Consider the following 14,437-nt stretch of genomic DNA (forward strand, 5'->3'; position numbering starts at 1 on the left):
ACATTACAAAAAGTGTGAAGCCAGAGGACTAGAGACTACAGACGTGAGACTCGAGCTGGTGTTCTCGCCCGCTCCCTCTGGGAGCCCGCAGCGGAAACCAAGAACCTCAGAAAGCTGTTACTCGCAGAGCAAGAAAGATAGGGTAGGCCCTACAGCCCCCGAGAACCGTTGAGCGAGAACGAAAAAACGGTCCGGGACCCACCGAGCTACGAAAAGTAACAGCCTCGGCGCGTCTGCACACTATCGCAGTGGAAACACCGCTCTAGCCACCAGTTCGAAGACAACATTCGGAAGACGCCTGCGGCCGTCAAGCCATCGCCGAGAGAGCTGCTAAGCACGTTCCGGTCTGCCTTTGGTTGACTCAGTTGTTTCCCCCGGAGGGGTGCACCGTTCCTGGAAGTACTGCAATACCAGGTCGATGCGTGGAGTGGACGGAGCAAGCTCCTATTCCAACTCCCTGCTCCAAAAATCCATTTAATATATTGTCCTCGGATAGAGGACGTATCAGATATTAAACTGATAAGAACAGATACTACACTTGATCTTAGCCAAAAGGCCGAGAAGCGATACTGGTCGACCCGCCCTCCCCGCTACCGTCCTCCCTGCACCCATATTCAACTCACGGTGACGAATCTCCTGCTCACTCGAGGCCTCAATTCCTGTGCCTCCTTGACTTTACTGTGAGTATCACTGCACTAGAGACTTCTGCAGCTTTTTTATTCCCTAAATTGTAATAGAGAAATTGTGTGTATGTTGCGGCTTCGTCCTTCTCGGGCTGAAGCGCCATCTCTAATTTGCATGGTCCGCCCTTTCCCGCCCGAGGAGGCGTGGCTACGAGGGCCGACTTCCCCCGCTCGGGACCGCCCCTGGGCGCCCAGAGCTGAAGCGGCTGGGCTTGAGGGGGCGCTCCTCTTTGATACAAACGGAAAGAAAAGACAGGCAGAACTGGAGAGGAGGATACAGGGCGGCCAAGGGGCCTGTGGAAGGACCTGCTGCCCGAGAGGTTTCCCGAAGACAAGGTCCCAAGACATATTCGCTAGAAGTGCCCAGACTGCAGTGTGTTAGGTAGGCCTCCGCCGGCGGAAAGACGAGCTCCGTGTGGTCGGAAGAGGGGCTCATCCTGAGTCCGGGGAGCGGGACGTCTGGAGCGGGGCTTCCCGGAGCCGGCAGGGTAACCTCTTTGCGAGGCGGCAGGCGGATGGGCAGGGCCAGGCAGGGCAGCTGGAGGGATTCTCTCCAAGCCCGGCACCTGCGTCTTTTCGGTGCTTCTACCAATGGACCATATCCTGGGCTTCGTACAGAAAGCTCCCTCTGCCTGAGACTTCGTGTGCCTACACCTTCTCCTTACCTAGCCACTTCTTACGCAGATCCTCTGCGCTCCGCTGGGCTGTCACTTCCTCCAGGAAGCCTTCCTTAAGAGCTCTTCCGCACCCCACCCCCAGTCTGATTAGCCGCCCTCCTATATAGTTCATCCCACCCCGTCATTCATTTCAAGTACACCATTCACCACCCTTTAGGTCAATTCTTTATCGTCTCCACTGAAATCTGACATCACTGACGGCGGTGACCCTGGTCGGCACTTATCTCTGGATCCCAGCTCTAGCCCAGTGCCCGGCCTGTAGTAATAGGCGCACAGCACGCGTTTGTTGAGTGAATACAAGATGCACAGAACAGACTGAATCAAAGAAGCAATGAGGAGGAGGGGACTGGCCCGATCCAGGGGTGAAGAGGGAAGATGTGCCCAGGGTGGCAGGACACCAGAGAGGAGACGACTGCCAGGGATGCTCTGGGCATCCAGACCAGTCAGTGCAGCCGGGCCTCTGGCCAAGTGGGGATAAAGCTTCCCAGCGGCACAGTTTCTCCGTGCCAAAGGCTGCTGGCTCCCGCAGTCAGCATTTACCTTTCCCATCCTCCTTCCCAACAGAACTTCGCTTTAGTTGGGGAGTTTCTATTTCTTTCATTTGATCTCGGAAATGCCAGCAGGTATCATGGAGGTAAGACTGAAACCCAGTCGGTCATTTCACCCTGCAACACACACGGCCTGATGCCAGGTGCTGCCTGGGCCCCTCCCAGTGCCCGCCCCTGCGCGGACCACCCTACCTGTATTAGCTCATTTAATTCCCTCAGTGGCTCCATGTGGTGGTTATCGTCGTCATCGTCGTCGTCGTCGTCATCATCGTCATCGTCATCGTCATCCGGGGCCAGGACTAGGGTGAGGCCAGTGAGGAACTTGCCTTGGGGGGAACACTGAAGGGAGTGCCAGCCAAAAAACACTCTTCGGTAATCAAGATAAATCATATTTTAGCACAACTCATCTTATCTTGTGTATCAGGTGATCGAGCTGTTTATGTTGATTACTGGGCTTTTGGGGGCTCCCTTAAACTTTTTGGCCAAGGCAAGTGTCTCCCTCCTCTCCCTCCGCTCTAGTCCCCGCTTGGTTTTTCTCCTCCCCGTTCTGCTGCCCTGAGCCGTCACAGCTACCGGCCGCCTGTAGCCAGGGAGCACTGGAACCGTGGTCCGCCCTCCTCGAGATGTGCTGTAAGTGAAAACTACCTATGGGATTTCGAAGAATTAGGATTCAAAACTCCAAGATATCTCAGTAATTTTTATATTAATCACAGACTGAAGTCATAGTTTAGATATCCTCAGTTAAATAAACAACGAAACTGAATTCCACCTGTCTCTGTATTTTTCTCCTGTGTCTAAGAAAATTTAAAGTTCCACGTGTGACTCACGTATTTCTAGTGGAAAGCACTGTCGTAGACTGAAGTGCCGAGAGGCTGAGCGGCTTGCCAGAGGTCACGCAGCTGAACGGGAGCACAGTCAGGGTTTGCATTGGAGCGGCCTGCTAACTACACGGGGCCTCCGTTTCTTTAAACTGGAGAATGGGGAGAATGACAGTGCCGCTCAGGTTCAGGGGACTTGTGAAGCTACACGTGGGAATGCGAGTCCACGGGAATGACTTAATACGTGCGCTCTGGGGAAAGTCACTTCTTGGCTGTAAAAGAGAGGTAATTCCGTCTTACAGTGCTGTGAAGTACCTCCACCTACCCCCCACTTAGCGTTCCTGTTTCACACCCCACTTTACCTGGTTTCATTTTTCTGCCGGCTGCCAAGTCGTTATTGACACCCATGGTTGCCACATGACACAGATATGCATGCAGATACAGACGTACGGACACCTAGATCTAGCCGTAAATTCACAAACACGCAGACGGCATGGCTGCACTGCCTTTCACCTGGATGGTACAGAGTTTGATTGCTGTTCTATCCTCAGCACCCAGGACAGTGCTCGGTACGTCTGTCCTTGGCACTCGATCAATGTTTGTTGAACGAACGGAAATGAGGGTCAAATGACACGATATCCAATGTGCTTAGCCTGCGCCTGACATGACTCTGAAGGCCTCTCGTTGTCCCACGATCTCTGTTCAGATCTGTGTGTATCAGGCCGTCTGACGCCCACTCATTTGGTTTCCCTGAGGAGGGGGTTGCTGTGGTCCAAATACCCCAAGTGTTCCTCTCTCTCTCTCTCTCTCTCTCTCTCTCTCTCTCTCTCTCTCTCTCTCTCTCTCTCTCGTCTCCTCCTGTGTCCTGCCTGCTGTTCTGGCCACTTTCACACGTGCTCCGGTCCCCATCCTGGGTTGGACGCACCCTGAGGGCAGGAACGGCTTCTGGCCTGCCCTTGTCTCCACCCGCCCGCCTGCCTGTGTCACGTCAGTTATGGGCGATTGATGACAAAACAAGTAGAGTAAGGATAAGTATTTGCAACCCAAACCACAGAAAAAGTACTTATCTTTCTACTATATAAAGAGCTCCTGGAAGTTACTATAAAAGACCAACCATTCAATAGGGAGCAAACGGGTGAATGCCAGGCGTTGCAGTATTTTCCAGTTCCTAGGAAACAAAAAAGCGGTTCTTCAGCCGACGTCTTGTATGAAATAAAAACTACACCGCGATGTAAGTTTTCCCCACCCCTCATCCCCCCACCCCCACCTGGGCTGGCTGCGGACCCTCCTGGCTGCCCTGACCCCCGACAGGCAGCTCGCTTCCAGGTCGGGAGGCCAACAGGAGCCTTGGATCAAGGAGTTCCAATTCACAGGCCGAGACACTGGGGCCGTGTTTCAGCGCCGCCGTGTGTGAGCCAGGCCCTGCCTCGGGCACATTCATGGTCATCATCTCACTTTACCTTCACGGTCGCCGGGGGACGTGTTTCATCCCCACGTCTCAGAGGGAGAGGGGCTGCCTGACTCACCCACGACGCTCCCAGAGGCCTTCCAAGTCCAGAGCTCTTCCCACGAGGCCAGGCGGCCCCGACTGTCAGACGCAACCCTCGGCTCGTCCACTCCTTTCCCTGACAGTGATTTGCTGAGCGTCTCTGATGGGCCAGACCTGTTAGGGGTTGGGGACGGCACGAACAGACCTCTGTCGTAGATTTGCAGGAGACCATTTAAAGTCCTCCTCATCAGGGAAAATATACAGCCTTTCGGGGAGCTTTCCAGTCATCTGTTCCAGACCCTTGCTGCTCAAAGCGTGGTCCACGTACAGCAGCGGCCGCACCACCCGGGAGCTGGTGGGAGACGCAGAACGCAGGCAGCAGGCCGACCTCCGCTCCCAGTTTGGTAGGGCCGCCGGAACAAAACGCCACAGGCCAGGGGCTCAAAGAACAGAAATTTATTTCCTCACAGTTCTGGAGACTGGAAGCCCCCCGTCGGGGCGCCCGCCTGAGAGGGTTCTGGTGAGAGCGCTCTTCTTGGCTTGCAGATGGCCGACTTCTCTCCGTGTCGTCACGTGTTGGAGAAAGCAGCAGCTCTCCGGTGCCTCATCTCACACGGGGACTCACCCCAGTAGGAGCCCCGCCTCCCCGTGACCTCGTCTAAACCTCACTGCCTCCCAAAGGCCTCATCTCCAAACAGGGCTTCAGTAGGTGAACTTCGGGGGCGCGGTTCAGTCCGTCACCCCTGGTGAACCAGAATCTGCATTTTCATGAGGTCCACAGGGGACTCGTGTCCACGTTAAAGACTGAGGAGCCACGCTTGAGGTCACACACGCTGGAAAAGAAACGGCAGTTGGTGGTCAATTTGTACACGTCACTTTGTATCTTCTCTGAGGAAGGTTAAACTGACTCCCCGGGCCAACTTTTTTTTTTTTTTTTACTGGTTGAGATAAACTTAGAGCTGCTAAGAGGTAAGTATTTTCATCCCATTTTATAGAAGAGGTTGAAGCTGAGAGACATAAGGAATCTGCCCCGAGGGCTCAGTGGGAAATGTTAAGGCTGGGATTGGAACTCATCTTCCAAGCCAGCGGTCCTTATAGTACAGTTAGTCCCCGGCCTGCGCAGCATCCGTATCACCACAGGACTTGTCAGAGATCCTGAGCCCGAGAGCCCAAGACCGACTGAGTCGGAAACTCTGGAAGTGGCCCGAGCAATCTGCTTTCATCCAGTCCTCCGGGTGATTCTGACGTAGCCTCAAATCTGAGAACCACTATTCGAACCTACACTCCTTACGACGTAGGCCAGACAATCATGGCTGACTTGGCAGAGAAATCTCCTGTCAAGTAAAAAAACTGAATCAAACATATAAGGTCACTGGGGATTGGCCCCTGTTGTGACAGCTCCGAGGAGCCCAGCAGCTTGGACAACGGGGCGGTGGGCACGTTCCCTTCGGGCCGTGGGTCTGGCTCTCTCCCCTCGCCTCTGCCCCGCCGCCTCTCTCTAGTTCCGTTGTCCCTCCCCTTGGAGCTGTTGCTTCCGGGGGCATTATCACCCTCCCTGGGGCTCCAGTTACTGTTTCTTGCCAATCCCCCCAGTCCCCTGCTCCAGCCGAGGCCTCCCCAAGTGTCAGGCTCCGTGCAGAGGGATGCTGTTCCCGAGCCAGCTTCGTCTGCGCCGAGATGCTGAGGTTTGCGGCAGAGAAAGCGTTTATTCACAAGGCAGCCAAGTGTGGAGACAGACAGACAGGAGAACAAATCTCAAGTCTACTCCCGCAACGTCAAGGGGCTTGAGATCTTTGTGGGATAAAGAAGCAGGTTTGGTCTCAGGACTGGGGAAGGGGGATTGGAGGCCAGGAAGAGGTGAGGTAACCCGTGTTCTGCACCAGCTTAGCTGAGTTTCATGCTTCTTCATGGGAAGCTCGTTAAAAAAAAATTTAAAAAACGGAGGGGCTTAGCAAGATCCGAGGGTGGAGTTTTCATCCCTCTGATGTCAAATAGTTGTTCATCCCACACCTGCGCGCGCCCGACTTCAGGGTCTGTGGGCCCAGCCGGTCCTAGCCAGCTTGAAATGGACAGGAGCTGACTCCAAGTTCCCGGAAAGCAACCGAAGCCCCTGTTACCACAGGGACCCGTAGGTCAGAGGTGTTATCTGTCGGGCTGGTTGAGAGGAGTCAAAAAATAACTAAGGCACGCTTGGTCAGTGAAGGCAGGTTACAAGCCAAGGGGTTTTTAGAAAGCTCTTCCTTCCCTTACCTGTATTACGAACTCAAGAATTTCTGTTGGTCACCAGTTTCTGTTAACCCTTTGGGGCACGGTTTCACATCTGTCCCCGCAGACACCACCACATGGCTGCAAGTGAGCTCCTCGAACCTTCCCCGCCCTGCAGCCTCCTCCTGCCTCAGCTTGCCCTGCCCCTGCCATTAGGCCCTCAGAGGAAAGCATGGGAAATGTAATTGACACGACATTTCCCGCTCAAATGATGTCCCTTTAAATATGATCTCACCTCCAGGGAAAAACTTGAAAGGGTGGATTTTTTTCTTCTCAACCTCAAACTGTAGGAAAGGCCCTGTTTGAGAGGAAGACTCCAGGGGGCAAAGCAACCCGTACAGCTTCACCCCCTACTCCTCCAGTGCTCTTCAGGGATCAGGCAGTGACAGACACATCCACCAGGGGACAGCATCTGCTCCTTTCCAGCCCTTGGCTGGGCCTGGCACTTGGTTTAGGGGGGAGTTCCCTCTGAAAGGGCGTCCGGTAGGGGAAAAGGTACCTGAAAGGCCCTGTCACACTTTTTTTTTTCTTTTCATGCTCATTCTCAGAAGTAGGTTGTGTTTTCCCCATTTTATGCTTAAGAGGCAAAGCAAAGCTGGGGGTTGAAATATGGGACCTGTGATTCCCAGGCTGCAGCTGCTCCCGGGCATCCGCTTCTCCCCCTCCCCACCCTACTCCTGCAGACCGTTCTCTTCCCTTCGCTTGCCACTCAGACAGGGACTTGGTTGGGATGCTGCGGAGACAAGGATGTCCCCAACCGTTTCCTAGGTGAGCTCCACCCACCCTGTACCGTCCCCTGCTCTAGCGCGTGGGTTGTCCTCGGGAAAGGGGTAGGGAATCCATAAGCGCCTCCTACACACCGAGGAAACCGAGGCTCCCAGGGGAAAGTGGCTTTTCCAAGCCAGTCTCCTGGTGAGGGACTGGACTCACGAGGACTCTCAGCCCAGGGTTTCAGCCCGCCAGGCCTTGAAGGGGGGGGGGGCTCTCTCCCCCGTGTCATTTCTCCCATGGCTTCTGTTATTCTCCTCCAAGAAACCCCTTCTCCCCAGTGAAGGTCTGAGAGTTCAGTCCTACCCAGACCTTGCCTAGAGGTGCAGGGCTTTACAGGCATTCCCTGCCGACCCCCACCAAGGTCTCAAGGATCCCAGAGCAGGAGACCTCCAGCTACGGATGGATGCCCCTGGAGTACCTGTAATCATTCCATCACGCAGTCGTGAATTCCCACCAGATTTCCCGTCCTGATTGCCTACAGTGCGGCAGGCACAGTGGCTGGGCACTGTGGAGCTGTGGATGGGAAGAACCAGCCCCTGGGCTCAGCGCTTAGTCTGGTGGGGAGACAGCTCTGAGGAAGGACGTTCACTCAGCAGCTGGCATCTGACCCAGCTGGGCGAGCCAACGCGGGGAAGCGGGTAGGTCCCAACTAGTCTGTCCCTCTGTCTGGAATGCTTACCTTTCTCTTTGTCACTGAAACCTCGGCTCTAATGTCGCAATGGAGAGCCTTCATGAGCCATACCCCTCCCCCATGTAGAGGAGTTCCCTCCCGCGGTCCCTGTCTAGCACATCTCCCTCTTCTGTTTTCCTTCATGACACGTATCACCATCTGCAATTAACTCCTGCAGTTATTGCCTGTCTCTCCCCTCTCCCCTCTCTAGCGTGTACTCCATGAGGCAGGTCCTCATCCATTTCACCGAGTGCCGTGTGCTCAGAAGCTACAGCGGTGCCTTCAACCTAGCAGGCACTCCATGAACATGTGAATGCTCAATGTAGGAATGGTAGAATGGTCTCTGCAGCCAATCCTCCACGCTCTAGGTCCTGGGCTGAGCTCCTGTGGGGAGAAAAGGCTACAGCTACAGATGTGAGGCTGTCAAGACCTACTGCGGTAGGTCCGCAGTATTCGTGCTGCTATGACAAGCTGGGCCCTTCGTTCCCTCTGACCCTCCTCATTCCCATTTGTTCATTAACACCTTCCCTGGCTGACACAGAAGATGAAGGTTGGGGTGAGAGTGCCACTTTCATCTCCTTTATCAAATAATCAAGTGACAATTTCCTTCTTGAGTGTCAGGCCCAGGTGTAAGAGAAATGTTAAAGAATTTCCAAGACTGTAGACCAGTCACAAGACAACCTGCGTTCTCAGTTTCCACGTGTCCCTCTGTTCCTCTTCTCCCTTTCATAGCATTGGTTCAAAGCTAAGTTTGGCTAATTTCTAGTTAGGCGAGCTAGGACAAGTTACTTAATTTTCTTGTGGTTTAGTTTAGTTGTTGTTGTTGTTTTTAATAAACACACTTACTACTTGGGTCGGATTGTGCGTTTAGGAAAGTTAAAGCAAACTTTCCAGAGCAGAGAACCTTTCTTGTTGAACTCCATCAAACCTACAACAGAGAGCAAAGGTATTAAAAAACAAAGCATTTCCCTTTCACACCATATAAAAGCCCAAGTTAAAAAAACAAAAGAAACTAACAGGACCTGCACCGGTAAAAAAAAAAAAAAAACAAAAACACGCCATATTTGAAAGATCACGGGAAGAATGCAAACCGGAACACACTCAAGTCTGCCGTTCACGCTTCATACGAGCGCACCGTTCCTGGAAACACTGCAATACCAGGTCGATACGTGGAGTAGACGGAGCAAGCTCCTAGTCCAGCTCCCTGCTCTAAAAATCCATTTAATAATTTGTTCTCAGGTAGAGAACGTATCAGATATTAAACTGATAAGAACAGATACTACACTTGATCTTAGCCAAAAGGCCGAGAAGCGATAGCTAATGGACCGCCTTCGCCGCCACCGTCCTCTCTGCCATCCACATTGAAGTCACGGTGAGCAATGTCACCCCAGTCGACATTTCTGGCTTTCTGTCCTGTGTAATCTCCAGGCCACTGAAGTTGTAGTTGTCCTCCACATTCCTGGTCAACTTTCGCTCCAACCTCCTTTTGGCCCCCCCCACCCCGCCTCCATCTTTCCCGGAGAACGAGCCTCTGTTTGCATGCCCCGCCCCTCTACGCCCAAAGGACGTGGCCACCACGGTGCCACCTTGGTCCCGCTCCGCCCCTGGCCTCGCGACTCCGGCACCACAGATCTGAAGAAGACGGCGGGGAGCTGGAGGCAGCCCCTCCCGTGGCACAAATACCAGCTCCTGGCTCAAGACGGTTGCTGCAGCTGGGCGACCGGAGAGTGATGTTTAGAGGGAGCTGTGGTCTGCTTACTCCCGAAGGAAGCCCCGGGGCCTTGACTGGGCATCCGGGAGATTAGAATCAGCCGGCGGGCGCCAGACAGAGCTCCGACCTTGGGCGGGGAGGGGACTAACAGCCGGGGCAGGAACCACCGTGACTGTGCACCAGCCTCCGTCTTAATGTCTTCCCGAGGTTCCCTGAGACCCCGGGATCGCTAGGGGAGCGCACATTTCTTTCCTTGGTTTTCCACAAAGCCTCTAGTGAGCTGTAGTAGGGACTGGGACACTAGCCCAGTCGGCCCTTGCCCTAAACTGACTCATCAGTTCTGTCCAGCCTGCGGACTGGATCCAACCTTGATCACATACTTGACAGTCACGTGCCAGGCACTGCACTGCATTCTTTGATAGTTTTAACCCACTTGGATCCTGGAGACCCTAGAGCGGTTTGACGCTGTTACCATCCTCATTTCACAGATGTGATCGCCAAGCCCAGAGAGGTGGAGAAACTTGTCCAGGGTCACACAGCTAGTAGGCTGTCGACTTGCGGGGCTGATCACCCTGCTCCAAGACACAGCCCGGGTCTGGAGCAGAGGCTCCGCTAAGGGATAGAGTCCACAGGAGGGAAACCGTGAGAACAGGAAGTCGACCTTGGAGGGGAGAAGGGCTGCTGGTGGCACACACACGGGTTTGCTGGCACCAGGCCTGTAGCACAGCGGTTTCCATAAGGGCAGGTGGCATCTGGGGTCAAGTTCCCACCTCACCCTGCCTTGGCTCTTGACTCCCGGACTCTCTGCCTGCCTAGGTTTTCCCTTTCTTCCATGGGGGAGGGGATGATCTCTCCTTCTCATCTTCTCTCTGAACCCTAATAACCTTCCTGACAGATTAGCTCTGAGGCCCTCTGTGGACATGCCCAGCAGGAGTCAGCCCTCCACTAGCAAACACTAGGGAAAAACAGCGTTTCGGCCAGATATTTCTCTGAATCTTCATTTCCTTGTGGTACCCCTGCCCTGTGAAAACCCAACGGAGCCTGTTTTGAGAAACCTCCCTCCCCACTTTCACTGGAGGCGCCCCTAGGTGCCCTAACATGGTTTTGAGTTTCTGAGCAGCTGCCCCAGACCTGACATGTTGTATAAGTGCTTTTTTGTGATCCTACCACCTTCCCCCACATCTGACACCCCCACCCCGTTACCACAATCCAATTTGGACTGCTTTTTCCCTCACTCTGTCCCATTCATTAGACCAGTGCCCAGCACCTACATTCATTTGTTGAAATGGATGAGTAATGGGTAAGTATTAAGGAGATAATATATCAGCCACACTTACCTAACTGGTGGCATGTGGTTATTGTGACGGCTCTTCAGGCTTCCCCAATACAAGACCTCTCTGCTTGGTTCCACGTGCCTCAGTGGTGACTTTATGGTTTCAGATAATTACATTCTTGCAAAGGAGCGTCTCCCATCGAGGTGACTTACTTTACCTTCTGGCCCCTTGGGAGCTTGGTTTACTTGAGTCAGTACTTCTCTCCCACCATGCCCTGAAGCCTGCTCAAATAGATGTGCACAGGCAGTTATGCCCACAGAGCTACTGCTGGTACCACATACACCTCATCCAGCTGTCATGTGCCTTCACTAAGGTGTTGCACCCTCAGGGTCCCTGGTATTGTCGCCCCAAGGAGTCAGGAGTAACAGGTCAGGACAGGGACTCTGGGACGCCCTGAGAGGTCTCATGCAGTTCCTGTTTCTGCAACCTGGAGAACCCAGTATGTTATCAGACTTGTATATTTGCCAAAGTCACAGGTTATAAATTATATTTCACTGCTATTTAAATATTCATTTCTCTCATTACAAGTAGGTGGTACATATTTTTGTATGTGAAAAAAGACATTATCTTTCCCATGAACTATGTGATTTTTAGCCATATTTTATTGCATGGTTTGTGTTTTTCTGATCACATTCTCAGATCTCTTTATAGAATACTTTGATAAACTGTGTGTGATAGACCTGCAAATAGTTTTTTCCTGTGTCATTCATCTTTTTTTTTAAAAGATCTCTCTCTTTTTCAAAAAATACGTATTTTTTATTTGTTTTTTGTTTCAGGGGAGAGGTAATTAGGTTTATTTATTTACTTATTTATTTTAATGGAAGTACTCGGGATTGAACCCAGGACCTTGAGCATACCACTGAGGCTCCCGCCTTGTCTTTTTGTGTGTGTGCAGGCGTGAATTATATATATTCAAATTGATCAGTACGTTTTAGGTCCATTGTGGCCTCCACTGCTGTCCTGGCGACCCCACTGTTCACTTGCCCATCGTGCCAGTCCTGGAGTGGCCGACTACAAATGCTGGTAGAGTCATTCCACCTGTTAATGGTCCAGTGTCTCTACTCCTGCTCAGACTCAATCCTCAAGTACCATGTCCTTCTTAGGATGGTTGCTGTTGCGGGCCTAACAGAGGTCACAATCTTGGAGACCTGCTAGAGGTCTCTGATTGTCCTGCAGTTACCATCCGGTTCTACAAAATGCCCAGTAGTTTACCAGGAGCTGCTTTTCAGAAAGTGGAGAATTCTCTACCGCAGGTGGCTGACCTGGCTCTAGAACCCGCAAGGCCCACGAGGTGATCCTCCCCTCTGGCTTGCCACCAACTCCAGCTCTTTTCCTTTACTAGCCTGTTACCTGTCCCCAACACAGTAGGGTCCACAGATTTTGGTGGCCCAAGTAGCAGGGCTGCTCCACCACACTTGGCGGCTTTGGAGCTGTCTGCTCCGGGCCCCGCTCCAAGCTGAACATCTTTTGTGTCACCTGGCCTATGAGCTCAGGCAGGATTTCTTTGTGTGGAAAGTGTTGCTTCCAGAACCTTGAGAGGCCCAGCAGGCCCTGCGCTTCCTTCTCCGTGGTTGTTGTAGAAAGAGGAAACAATTTGACTGTGGTTTGAAGATGTCCCAGCCAGTCCCAGACAACAGGAGCCTCTAAGCTTAGTGCTGCCCCGTTTTACTGTAGCGTCACTTCTCTCTCTGTATGGAAAGCGAGAAGGTCGTGTGTCTTGTGAAGTCTCTGCTGTGCCAGCGCCCCAGCCCATTAGGCTCCTCCAGTGATGCCACCGATTGAGGAAAGAAGGGCAGAAGATGGGTCAATGTGAGAGAGTTCAATACGCGGGTGTCAAGAACCCTTTGTCCAGAGAATAGAGAACACATAATCCACAGCTCGGGTTCATACTCTCATCTCTTGCTGTGGTGACTGAGAACAAAAAAATCTTTTTAGTTTCCAACGGCGGGTATGAACACACACCTCCCCTCCACTGAAACGATGTCAACTCACGGATTAAGAAAACACTACTCGAATAAAACGCCAAACAGCAGCCCTTAGAAGCTTTACAAAAACCGTAATTCTTTTCCCTGTAATGAACGCAAACTGCCAAATTGGATGCTACTGTGTTATATAATCTCCAGTGTTCCACCACAAGCTTAAAACAAAATCGTTTTTAACAGCCTAATACACATCGTAAAGCAGCTAACCACCGAGCAAAAACTTTACTTGCCTCTTTAACCATTTGACTTTCTCAAAACAGAGGACTGCTTCTGGAAACCACTACAAGAAGAAGTCAGCCCGCTGGTCGGGTGAAACAAACACCTACTCCAACTACCTGATCCAAAAACTCCATCCCCGGGAACAATATACTTACAAACAACGAACAAAAACAAACATTAACACATAATCCCACACATAAAAAGTTAACAAAGCAGCATACCCGGGAGCTCCCTTCGCCGCTGCTGCCGTTCCTGCATTCATATTCAATTCACGGTGACGCATCTCACTGCTCACCCGAGGCCTCATTTCCTTTGCCTAGTTACAGTACTGTGGGTGCCACTAAACTAGACTCTTCTGCAGATTTTTATCACCAAATTATAAAAGAGAAATTGTATATCTCTTGTTGCTTTGTCGTTCTCGGGCTGAAGCCCCATTTATAATTTGCATGCCCCGCCCTTTCCGCACGGGTAGGCGTGGTCGTAGAGGGTGGCTCCGCCCGCTTCTCGACACCACCTCTGCGCGCATGAGTGGAAGCTGGGCCCGGACCGAGCTTGTCTTTGTCCGCTCTCATCTAAGGACAAAACCTAGGAGAATTGGGGTTGAGCGAACGGAGGAAGGGGGTCGGTGGAAGAGTTCAATCCCCAGTACTTCCATTAAAATAAATAAGTAAATAAACCTAATTACCTCCCCCCATAACAAAACCAAAACCAAAAACAACTTTTTTTTTTTTTAAAGAACACAAGGGAAAATATCTCAGGCAAGTCACTTCTCTGTAATTTAGCCTCTTCACCTAGAAAATGAGAATATTAACAGCTGGCATATAGTCCTGTGCTTAATCCTCCCTCATTCACCCAGGCCCCCTGTTCTCCCTCACCTGGTTTTATTTTACACCATAGTACGTATCACCTGATATTTTATACATTTATTTGTTTATTGCCTTTTAGCCTAATAGCATGTAAGCTCTGGAGCAGGGACCTTTGTTCCACGTTTATATCTTCAGTGTTTAGAACAGGGCCTGGCACATACTAGACAGTATATTTTGGTTGAATAAACGAAGGTATAAACATTAAATAATGCAATTTTTACATATAGAAAGCGATTAGCAAACCTCCTGGCTTGTAGTAATTATTATGACCCTCACCGTGTTTCACTACCTTTCAGCTTGCTTCTATGTTTATCAGGCCATCTTGTGCTCACTAATTTAGGTTCCCAGCTATTTTGATCTTCACAGTGAGGTGCCTTGGATTGCAGACATGCATGTTCTGTCAT

General features: G+C 51.7%; 2 long non-coding RNA genes and 2 other non-coding genes across 4 annotated transcripts; 1 reads left to right on the plus strand and 3 right to left on the minus strand.

Moving 5' to 3' along the window:
• Positions 1-377: 377 nt before the first annotated feature.
• LOC140686493 (U2 spliceosomal RNA) lies at positions 378-568 on the minus strand. Its single transcript, XR_012060349.1, has one exon. It is a non-coding gene; the product is annotated as a U2 spliceosomal RNA (small nuclear RNA).
• Positions 569-889: 321 nt separating this feature from the next.
• Positions 890-2,671, plus strand: LOC140686168 (uncharacterized). The gene is made up of 2 exons (XR_012059754.1): positions 890-1,065; positions 1,518-2,671. It is a non-coding gene; the product is annotated as an uncharacterized lncRNA (long non-coding RNA).
• Positions 2,595-13,585, minus strand: LOC140686167 (uncharacterized). The gene is made up of 6 exons (XR_012059753.1): positions 13,389-13,585; positions 10,970-12,877; positions 8,768-8,849; positions 4,253-8,305; positions 3,089-3,894; positions 2,595-2,998 (listed from the first exon to the last, which is right to left on the minus strand). It is a non-coding gene; the product is annotated as an uncharacterized lncRNA (long non-coding RNA).
• On the minus strand, positions 9,046-9,236 carry LOC140686496 (U2 spliceosomal RNA). The gene has a single exon (XR_012060352.1). It is a non-coding gene; the product is annotated as a U2 spliceosomal RNA (small nuclear RNA).
• Positions 13,586-14,437: the final 852 nt, after the last annotated feature.

This window comes from Vicugna pacos, chromosome 16 (genome assembly GCF_048564905.1).
Source record: "Vicugna pacos chromosome 16, VicPac4, whole genome shotgun sequence".
Classification (NCBI taxonomy): domain Eukaryota; kingdom Metazoa; phylum Chordata; class Mammalia; order Artiodactyla; family Camelidae; genus Vicugna; species Vicugna pacos.